Source organism: Cimex lectularius, unplaced genomic scaffold (assembly GCF_000648675.2).
Source record: "Cimex lectularius strain Harlan isolate CLEC.00 unplaced genomic scaffold, Clec_2.1 scaffold331, whole genome shotgun sequence".
NCBI classification, from domain to species: Eukaryota; Metazoa; Arthropoda; class Insecta; order Hemiptera; family Cimicidae; genus Cimex; species Cimex lectularius.
The window spans coordinates 123,973-136,088 of record NW_019392942.1 but is presented as its reverse complement, the minus strand read 5'-3'; the positions used below and the strand labels follow the sequence as shown (position 1 = coordinate 136,088).

Sequence of the window (12,116 nt, the reverse complement as noted above, 5' to 3'; positions counted from 1 at the left end):
GTGTTTTTTAAATATTCAAGCCAAAGCCTCCGCAAAAAGTTTGCGCTTAAACCCTAAATCATGGTTTCTTCTAAAATTTAAACTTTTAACCTTGTTACAAACGAAATATTCTTTTATACAAGATGGGTTTTTTCTAATATAAAGGGCCGCGTCTTTTCCCATCAATCGCGATGAAAACCCCATTTTAAAGCCGTGAAATTTGTGTTTTCCGGTTCAATCAGAGGTGTGTCGATGTTCAAATACATTTGTAGAAAGGGGAGCTTGAATCCGAGGGGGTTGAAAAACCCAACTTCATCGATCCGCTTAATATACCTGGTCTGAATACTTTGCCACCGTCATTTTTCACCCAGGTTTTTTTATGCTCGAGTACACGTCAGGTCAGGATTATGTTATAAAAATTAAAATAGTAATTGTGTTCTTTTCAACGTAGTAATGTATTTTCCAGGGCTTACTGAACGTCAAAGAATTCTTGAATATAAAAAAATATAAATATAAAATTTTTTATCAATCTTATTATGTAAGGTATTGGTTGAAATGAAAAAGTCATTGTCACGAGCGGGATTCGAACCCACGACCTTCGGCTAAATACGAGGCTGCTCTAACCACTTGAGCTATCGTGACGTTTGAAATATGGCAAAAAAGAGGGAAAACTCGAAGGGCAGGTAGAGATGGGGAGTTGGGGTCCGAGTGGATCGAAGTCACGAGGTCGTAGGTTCGAATCCCGCTCGTAACACAGACTTTTTCATGTCAATACCTTACATAAAAAGATTAGTTAATTGAAAGAAGTTATTTGGTCAATCGGACGACGAAATATAATGGATTTAATAATTTTATTGTATAATTGTCGTATTGTATTAGAATATATTAATAAAAATTATCTCTTTTGACTTATCTGTTGTGACTTAATCATCTTTACTCTTTCTTAACATCGGAAAATTTGTCAAAAAAGAAAATGTAGCCCACGGACGAAAGGATTCAAGGAGCCCATCTCCCTTTTGTGCTCTCAAATGGGATCTGAAATTTTCATGACTACTTTCGGAAACGAGACAGCTTTGTGTAACGAGTCTTTTCACTTCTATCGGTCAGTAATCGTCTAGAAAACACCCAGTGCCTTCGTTATCGATATCTCACGACTCCTTGCCGGCCAGTCTAAAGTACCGGCAATTATATGCAAATTAAGCTCCCGCTTGGAATCATCAAACAGGCTCACAACCTTTCGTTTAAGCGTTTAATTTCAATTGTTCTACGCCTGTTTTATACTTCTGCGCCGTCAACACGTTTATCCTATTTTATATCATTGTTGAACGAAATGTCAACGTTGTATTCCAAATGAAATATGATAAAGAAATGTTAAATGAAACATTTTTATGTCTTACGGCATCAATTAATATTAATTGAATAAACTTTTCTGAAAAACAAATGAAACAGCGAAGCTACTCTTGTAGATGACAGGCCCTCCTTTGACCCTCTCGTCGTGCTCTAGTTAGTGATGCCATGTGCTGGAGTATATCGGCAAAACGGTGGTTTCCTGGGTACCCGGACGCACTGGTTTGGATGGTAAGGAAACTGCTCCTTAACCACACGCTCTCTATACGGAACCAAGGACACATCTATGAACCTTATCTACATGTCGGGCGCTTACCATTGGCCCAAAAGTGTCCGTGTGTCAAACCTCGATTTTTTTCAAACCTAATTATATTTTTATTTGTTTGACTGAGTGATTGTATTAGTTTTTACTTTATGTAAGGTTCTGATCTTCGTAGAGGTCATTAGACAAGTGAAAAAAACAAAAGCCTGGGTTCAGCGAGCTTTCGGCACTTTGTAGGGCCATCATCAGGGCATTTTTTTTACAACTTCAAATAAATACGAAGTAACATACAATTAACAATTAATGTAATAAAATGTTGTTTTTTCCTGTGTACATAGTTTCTGTAAATAACTGGAATTTAGTTTTAAATATATAAAAAAACAATTTTTGTAAATATTCTGTGTGATCACAAAAGTACCGTAGAAGTAATTGGAAAGAAATTGCTAGTCAAAAAAAAATTGTTGTATCCTTAGTTATATGGATTTTTAGCAAGGTATTGACTTTACTATAAATTATTGGTTTCAATGCCAAATATAAATTTTATGTGGTAGTAACTACTTATAATTTTATCTAGATGTCCGTTTCACCATCAAATGTATTATGCTGGTCATGTGCTCCATAGCATTAAACCCAAAACACTTGTACAATGACGATGAGCTGGATTATCGACCTGCTGGAAACATGAAATTTTTTCGGAGGATCTACGGAAGAGGTCAACACAGAGAAAAACTTCCTTTCGGTTTTCGCCGAGCTTTCGACAGTTTTTANATATATATTTAATTTCTGAATAATCATTTATTAAAAAAATTTAATTGGGTAAATTTTTACACAATTCCTGGAGTATCATCTTGATAACTGAAATATATTTAGGTCCCATTGGTTAGATTATAATAACACCAAAATTGTACGCTTTGCTTTATTAAATTGGTTGCTCTTCGACAACGCTATTAAATTTTTAATTTTAAATTTTACAAATTATTAATGAATTTTTAGTTATAATGTGTTTCACTCAACTTTTCATTCCTCCCTTTTCTCTTTTATTGACCTCGATTTTAAGTTTGTTCAACCGTGATTTCATTGTTACTGACCGATTGAGCTCTGTGATTCTGTGATTATTAATAATTTTGCGGAATTAATAACAGTCCTAATATAATTTTGACATCCACGTCCGTCCCTTAATTGTCTTCGGTTACAAAATAATTCCGCCCTAGTTTATTAATAATTGGTATTTTATCTTTATTCTAATTGACTTGTTGCATGTATCTTCTGCTAAATTTACATCTTGTTTTTTAATATTCTATGCACATTTTTATGTTAAAATGTTTGCTGATTGTTTTTTAATTTCGTTTCGAGTTTCCGTTCGATTTTTCTGGCAGTGTAAACACTTAAGTAATTTCAATTATAATGCTTCTAATAAATACGGACCAAATTGACGTTTAAGCATAGGACACCTTTAATCTGCGAATTGCTCTTTTATCTGTTTTTGTTTTTTTTCGGACTATTTTTTTATATTTTTATATACTTGTAAACATGTTAGCAATCGGGCATTATCGTTTTCGAGAAACGACAGTCATAAAATATTACTAAAACAAACATTGCAATTGTATTTATTCTCATTATTTCTACGGTTAAAAAAATATTTACATATTTATCGTCTTTCTCAGGCTAAAATCAACAATAACACCTTTCAGTTAATTAATATTTATGTAAGGTATTGGTTGAAATGAAAAAGTTAGGGTCAGGAGTGGGATTCGAACCCACGACTTCCGGCTAAATAAACGGCTGCTCGAACACTTGACCTATCGTGACTTGATCCACTCTTCAACTTTTTAATTTCAACCAATACTTTACATAAAGATTAATTAATTGAAAGAAGTTATTTGGTCAATCGGACCACGAAATATAATGGATTTAATAAGTAAAATGAAGTATATCTTCACTAAAGCCCTCCGTGGCCATTTCATTTGTCGTCGAGAATCCTGATTACACATTTGAAAAATAGCAAAATGGAGGGAAAATTCGAAAGATTGCGATGGGAAGTTGGTGTCCGAGTGGATCGAAGTCACGATAGCTCAAGTGGTAGAGCAGCGGCGTGAGCCGAAGGTTGTGGGTTCGAATCCCGCTCGTGAAACTTGCTTTTTCATTTCAAACAATACCTTATATAAAGATTAATTAATTGAAATAAGCTATTTGATCAATCGGACCACGAAATATAATGAATTTAATAATAACACCCATAACTATTTATTAATTACTAAAATTTATATTGAAAATTGTTTCAATCCGAATGAAGAAACATCTCAGGGAACTTCACATTTAATATAATTATAACCTATACAAATTTTAAAAAAAGTGTCTCTTCGTTTGTGTAATCGTGGTTCATACTGGGTCACAGGAAGCGACAAAAATCCAGGAAACAATTACTTGCATTTAATGGTTTCTCTCGTTATTTATTTTTTATGATAAAAACACACTTATGTGTAAGCAAGCAAAAGGTTAAATTTAATTTAAAGCGGTTTTCTCAAATCCTACTTAACTTGTCTTCTACATCTAACGAACTTCTGCGATCCATTCTAGTCCTTTGAAAAATAAAATGTCTTTCTTTAGTAAGTTATTAGGACCAGAAAACCGTTTTCGTCGACAAATTCCTTCTTTTGTTTGTTTTTTGGTTTTGTTCAGTGCGTTATTTTCAAATCTGAGATGATTAACGCGACCCAGATCCCCCCGGCTTAAGGTAAATTACCTGCTTATCTCCCTGACCTCGAAAAACAAGAGACAACAGGGAATCCTTTACTGGAACATGCTCGTGCTTCATTATTTTGTTTTCGGAGGGTTTATTGCCTTGTTCAGAATCAAATTACAAATTTTAAAACCGAATGAGCTTTCCCGCCCCTTGCGTATCACGGCGAAAAGGATATTTTACAATTGGTTTCAGCACAAAAAAATTGCTCAATTTGACGTTGATATGAGTCAAAAAGAGATAAAATGAAATGGATTTACTAAATAACAGATAATTATAATAAAAAGCTCCTATCGAAAACATTTTCTTTCAAATTTTACAGCTTAAACTTACAAGCAATAGGCTTTTTTTAAATCATTGTGTGTAATTTATAACTCCAGGCCTGACGACCCCATGACGGGGATTTTTTCCGAGAAAAATCAATGAAATCTGCCGAGTACAACGACCGAAGACTGCACCGACGGCGTCGAACGGTCGCGTTTGACACACCGCCAGGAAAACCGGATCATGATTGATCAGTATTGATCAAACCGCGGACGTTTTTCTCTAATTCGCTCATCGTCTCCCAACACCTTCAAGTCCGTTTTACGGCGTCAAGCGCTATAAATCCCTTCTCGACCTTTTACCCCCCCAATCGAACCCCCACTTTGTGTGTGATAGTGTGATATCGTTTGATCAAACTTAAGGCTTAATTATTCTACACTGTCGGGTAATACGTTATAAAGTTGAGACAGTTCAGTTAATTGGGCTAATTTCGTACAAGCACTCAACGTCTCATTCTCAAAAAGCTTGCTGTCAGATTTATCCAATTTGTATGTCAACGATCAGGTTTATTACAGAATTTAACCGTTATAACTGTATTACCTTGCAAAATCAGCCCTTCGTAATAAATTCTTCATAGACCCTCCGGGTTTTATCGCTCCCAATCATTTTGGTCTCTCGCCATCTTCAGAGGTTTATCTTTATAGTTATTTTCTGTCACATAAACTTAACTAATAGAGACCCATAATCTACGAATTAATTTATTTTTCATTTGATCATCAATAAAAAAAATTCCAGTGTCAACAACAATTTCAACAAGTCCAAAGTTTAAGTACATATTAAATATTAAAAATATTTGGTGATTAGTGACCGTTAATCGATATTTATTTAGAAATCGTGAGATGCGGCAAAAATCAGTCACATTCAGCTTTCTAACAGTTTTAATACCATGGATAATGGATAAATTCCAGTGAATATGAATTTTCCAAAACCCATAAAAAATAAATGATTCCTCGGATCTGATGAAGCACACCAGACCACATCTCACGATTTCTAAATAAATTAAAAATATTTAAACTTTAAACATCTGAAAAACACTTAATTAAATCCTCGAACTTAAGTTTATCAACAAACAAATTTTAACTGGTTCGGTGTGAAAAATTATTATATAATGCATAAACTGCAGGTCTCGTATTGATTTTTCAAAATTAAGACTCAATCCGTGGCAAAGTTCCATGTTTCTACTTAGAAAGCTCCTGCATTGATGTACGAGAGGTCTTCCGACATAAGTTTTAAGAGGTTTCTAGTTAGCTGTTCAAAACTGGCTTTATTATAAAAAAATCCCTTTTATCAAATATTCCTCAATTGAAAAAAAAAAAACCTAATGAAATGTGCCTGCGTTTTTCTGCAATTTGCTTTAAAACGTCTTTATTTAGACAGAATAACCATTTAGCGTGTAGTAATTTACATATTTTTATATCTTCAAATAAAAGTTTAAACTCTGAAAGCCTTAGAACAACGTATAGAGTTATTAGATAAAAATTGACATAGTTACATGTAATCCAGACCTACTTGTTAAAAAATATATTATTATGCAATTTAATCTTAATTATCTATGGGACATGGGAATGCAGATTTTAATGTGGTGATACTACTCAAAATATATTGTGCCTGAGCTTTCATGCCATTGGACGTCAGAGCGTGGAAAAAAATATTTTCTGCCTCTATTGTGAATGTATTTCAGTCAATTAGTTTTTTACATAGGGTAAGAAAATAATAACTAGGATTATATTAAATGAGATTAGACATGCCAAAAGTTCTAAAGACAAAAAATTCAAGTAAAATAAAAAAATGTTTTTTCCAAAAATTCAATTCGAACACGTTTTAAGCCCCCTTCAAATATCCTAAAAACGAATTTACATAGCAATCAAATAATATAAATTTGTGTGCTTCATCAGCACCGAGGAATCATTTATTTTCTTATGGTTTTTGGAAAATTCATATTCAATGGAATTTATCCATTATCCATGGTATTAAAACTGTTAGAAAGCTGAATGTAACTGATTTTTGCCTAGGTGAACAACTTTTAGATTTTATAGAATTATACGTGTTAGAAAGAATATCTAATAGTAATTGTGCGAGAGAGAGAGAGAGAGAGAGAGAGAGAGAGAGAGAGAGAGAGAGAGAGAGAGCGAGCGAGCGAGAGCGAGTGAGTGAGAGGGCGGGAGAGAAATAGCAAGACGGGGAAGGAAGAAAGAGATAAAAGAGATAAAACAATTGAAACAAAGGAAAAGTAGAGAGGGAGAAAGAGAGAGATGAGAGAAAGTGGAAAAATAGAAAGAGAGAGATAGTGGTAAATATAATAAGGGGATCAAAAAAACAAAGTGGAAGAGTGAGAGATGAGGAAGGGTAGGATTAAAACGAAAAATATAGAGAGTGATGAAAAAGGCCAAAAAGAAGAATAGAGATGCGGAAAAGAAAAGAAAGGGGTTCAGAGCGGGGATGAGAGAAAGGAAGAAAGAGGGAGATTGAGGAAGAGTAGAGAGAAAGAGTGATTCTAACGAAATAATGAAAGAGAATGAATTACTTGATATAAAAAAGTAAACAAGGTGAGCGAGCAGGATAACAGTCATGCTTATTTATGTATATCGTTTATTGATTGCAATAAATGGATATATAAAAGGTAGATAAAAATATAAACTTAAAAGACTATAGAGTAATAGAAATTAAACGACATTAGATATACAAAAAGCTACAAACATCATGCAATCTGTGAAGTAAGCCAGAAAAAGTTTTTTTGAAAATAACAATTCGGGTTCGTTTTAAATACCCTTTAAAGCCCTCAAAATAGCAATTTTTATTGCAAAAAAATTTATGTTTTGGTGCTTGATCATCTGGAGAAATTTTTTCCTGCAATGTCTGTTGTCACTTATAAAATTATAACTCCTCTTTATTTCGTTCCAGGTTATTACAATCGTTGGAAAGTTTAATATATCTTCTTTTTCAACCTGTGTAAACAACCTTTTGAATTTATTTGATTATAAGTGATAAAAATAAAATCGAAATTGACAAAAACTCTCCAAACTGAGGCCAGGTTCTTATACTTTGTACAGCTTAAAGCTCTGTAAAGTATGTAGGTCGATGAAGCTGTTTATAGGATATCACCATTTTTATTTTATTTTCGAAGAAAAATTGAAAGGGGAAAAATTTATATGAAAATTTTTTTCACAAAAATTTGTATTCGTTTCTTGGCCAAAAAATGTTTGAAACTTAATTCCATGAATCCAGGTTCATAGCTTCGTCATATCTGTAACTGGACCCTTTAAAAACTTCATAGTGAAGAATTCAAAAAGATCCCGAGGCGAAGCGCTTATAAAAAGCTGTCGGAGGATATTAAGCAATATTCCGGGGTTCTTATAGAAACTAAGAAACAAATATCAACTTTGTGTCTTCGCCAAAAAATATTTTAAACTAAATTCCATGATTACAGTTCATAGCCTCCCCATTCTTAGTGTAATTTATATATTTTTTCTTTTTTACTCCTGTTTGTATATTTTCCCATAATTTATATTTTAAAATTTTATTTATATCTTAAATAAATTTCATTAATATCGTTCTAGATAATATTATTTACAATATACAAACAGTGGAAGGTTTGATAGTTTAATAATTAAGAACATTTAAAGCTATTATTGAACTAATCAATCAAGATACATTATATCAAGCTTGATTATTAAAAATAGGTCGTTTTTTGCATCCTCCTGTTCACATATCTTCCAATAATTAATATCCTAAATATTTAATCATAATTATCTGTGGGACGTAGTATAATTTTTAAATGATCCTGGTTTCTCTTGTTCCGATATCTTCCAATGACAGCGCAATCACAGAATTCCTTTGTTTCTGAGCCGATACAGCACGTTTTCGAAATAAAATCTATATCAACTTGAAAGAATCTCAGTGAGGAGGGGGGATATACGCTTCGGGTTTCTTTCTTCAAACAAAAAAATACGCACATCATCTGGTTAGTGATTAATTTTGTTAACCGTCTGGCTGACGTCATATCTCTAACTGGACCCTTTAAAAACTTCAAAGTGAAGAATTCAAAAGGGTCCCGAGGCGAAGACGCTTATAAAAAGCTGTCGGAGGATGTTAAGCAATATTCCGGGTGATCACACATGCGTCACGAACCGGTATTCATATCGGCCGAACGATGAAGGTTTCTACTCGGAGGCCCGAAGTTTATCTTCAAGGGATTTTGTTTTTTTTGTTGTTACAAATAATGTTTTCTTTTTTAAAGCCAACTATGGAAGAGATTACCGCCTGATTGCTCGGAATTTCCGGCGATTCACTCTTCGAGTCATTGCTGCACAAATTCTTTCTTTTAACTAGAAGAAAACATTCTTCTTCCCGGGTCACTGGTGACTATGGCCTCGCTTTTTCCACCCCACTGATATATCTATTGTACTTATAAATACTCTAAAAAATGCAGTGTCTTTAAAGTTAAGCCCTTGGCATTAATAACCCCTGCCTGAAGTGACTGTACAATTTTTGATTTAATCCTTCCCAGTCACTAAAGATAAGTCCCAATGTCCCTCCAAATCATGGCAGAATCAGTTTCTGTCTTAGTTTTTCTTCATTTTTTTATGTGGCCATTATGACTTAACCTTCATTGCTTGCTGAGAGATGTTTTGAGAAAAATTTGTTTTACTGTTCGAGAATGTAGGAAACTTCTTGGACTGTTTCATAAGTCGTGGATTCTACTCGTGTAAGTCATTACTTTCTTCGTCTATTTTGTTCTTGTTTCGCTATCGGTTTTTTTACCCTGCGTGTTCGTTGCCGTCAATCCCTTATTCACCAGGCACTCGCATCAGATTTACCTGATTTCCTTTTTCCGAGGAGTTGGACATATACTCCAAAGCACTTTTGAGTTGAATTACGATGAGGTCATCAGTACTGCTCGTCTGTCTGAGAATAAAGAATATATGCATCTGGGCATCTTTTAATCCATTTTTTTTAGTATTGTATGTATCTCAGACTGGAAAATTAATTGATGTTGATTCCAGAGATTTTGTTGAAAAATTTATGCCTTTTACTCCCTCACTTCCTGTTCGATTTCGTATCCTGCGTATCATACTAAAAAGTCCCCTCTAACAAGGTTTTTATTTTTAATTGTTTGTAGTTATTGCTTTTTTTATTACAAAAAAAATATTGAAAATTATTCATTTGACCAATCCTTCGATAATTGGCCAGAACTTTGATTTCTCTGTTAAAAAAAGTAATTTAAACAATGTTTGTAAATCCCAGGCCCTGAAGATGATCTCAATAAAGATCGAAACGTTGGCACGATAAAGAAAATGTTTGTCTGAAATCTACATCACACCAGACCGCATCTCATGATTTCTGTATAATTATCGACTAACGGTCACTAATCACCACACATTGAAAAAAGTCTCAATCTCCATCGGTTTTCCTGCGATAATAAGTGAAGAGTGGAAATTCCAAATATTCCAAATTGCCTTCTGTTATTTTTTCAGGAAAGCAATAAAACTGCGTAAGTCAAATGATAACAAAAACTTTATTGAAATGAATTTTATTGGTAATTAGGAGTATATTCTTTCGCAGCTAGTGCAATGAAAAGCAGAAACAAACTCCTTAATATGCAAAAAAATAAGAAATTGAAGATGGACCATGGTACATAGAACTCTTCGAATGAAAACTATACTGATACATAGAACATAGTTAACCTAAATAATTTAATAGATGAAATTGACATATAAAGATAAATTAAAGTATTAATTATTTGAAATGTTTTGATAATATTTGAAAAATGACAAAAAGGAGGGAATTCAAAAGGTGGGGTTGAGATGGAAAGTTAGTGTCGGAGCGGATCGAAGTCACGATAGCTCAAGTGGTAGAACAGCGGCGTATTTAGCCGAAGGTCGTGGGTTCGAATCCCGCTCGTGACAATGACTTTTTTTTATCTTAACCAGTACCGTTCATAAATATTAATTAGGTTTGATAATAGTTTTTAGTAGTTTCTGGCAAAAAATCCAACATGGCAGAGAATTTTTTTTCTTGCCATCCGACTAAAATGGCTTCTGAATCAATGACACAAACTTTCTTAATATCATCAGATTTAGCCCGTTTTTTAGTACATTAACACGTTTCCACATGTTTGTGTCATTCAATGTGGACTTATACTGGATAAAACATGGATTCTCTTTGGAAACTTTTATCATAGTAGCCTTTGTAATTGGAAAATTTACTTTTAATATAGAGTCACATGCGTGTTTTAAGTCTAGAAAGTAAATTAATTAAGGTTTTTAGTTAAGATAAAAAAGTCAGTGTTACGAGCGGGATTCGAACCCACGACCTTCGGCTAAATACGCCGCTACTCTACCACTTGAGCTATCGTGACTTCGATCCACTCGGGCACTAACTTCTCATCTCAACCCCACCTTTTGAATTTGAGATGGAAAGTTAGTGTCGGAGCGGATCGAAGTCATGATAGCTCAAGTGGTAGAGTAGCGGCGTATCTAGCCGAAGATCGTGGGTTCGAATCACACTCGTGAAACTGACTTTTTTTATCTCAACTAAAACCTTAATAAATTGAATGATATTAATTCGTCAAGCGGACCACGAAAAACAGTGAATTCTAGAAAGTACGTTTGTTCCATGTTAACTAGCTGATACGCTATGGAACATTATATAGAACATTGTATAGAACCTTTGGAAAAATCATATTTTTATATACTTTATATACTTAGACCGTTTATGAGGAACGCAACAAACCACTTTTAAAGAGAGCATTATTGGCGGTGGCACATAGAACATATTAAGAAAAAATCTCAGTTTTGAGAAAATTGGCACTTTAGAACGTTTGGAATTTCCACTCTTCAAGTATCCAGCTACTGTGTGAAAATTGCATATAGATATTTTTGAAAACATTCATCTACCCAAATAACCAAATATATTTAATTATATTTTTATATCGAGGTTTTATATTACATAAGAAAGAGTTTGTTATAAATGAGGCAAAACGCCAAAAGTTTAGGTGATTTAGCTGGATCTTTTGCTTTGAGAAACTTTTTCGCTAAAACATTGAGATTTCATATCTTTTCGTACGTATTATTAATGAAACACATAACAATACAACAAAAATATATATTTATTTTACAGGAAATATTAAGAAATAGACCTGAGAATTATTTAAAAATTTGCATGAAGGTGGAACTTTTTTATTAGAAGTGGATTTTCGAAGATGGTTCTACGGCCAAACAAGTAAACATCTAGTGGGAGTGTTTCAGTATGTGCTTTGTCAATTCTCGGCTGTTCTTTGTCTATTTGTTTTGACGCTTTCGTTATTTATTTGGCCTGTTATGAAATTTCTATTAATTTGTTGGAAAAGTAACGAAATTATCACTCTTGAGCTATTTCCAACAGTGGTAGACCAGTAAATATTATCACTGAAACAACTGCTTGAAACACTTCTATAAATAATTTGAACATTATTGTTTATTAAAT

General features: G+C 33.4%; 1 protein-coding gene and 1 non-coding gene across 3 annotated transcripts in view; one reads left to right on the top strand and one right to left on the bottom strand.

Annotated features, from left to right (window-relative positions):
• LOC106665560 (protein phosphatase 1 regulatory subunit 14B) overlaps nucleotides 1-12,116 on the top strand; it is a 200,309-nt gene that overhangs the window by 161,736 nt on the left and 26,457 nt on the right. The gene's annotated exons all lie outside the window — the stretch shown is intronic.
• Trnat-cgu lies at nucleotides 548-621 on the bottom strand. Its single transcript has one exon. It is a non-coding gene; the product is annotated as a tRNA-Thr (tRNA).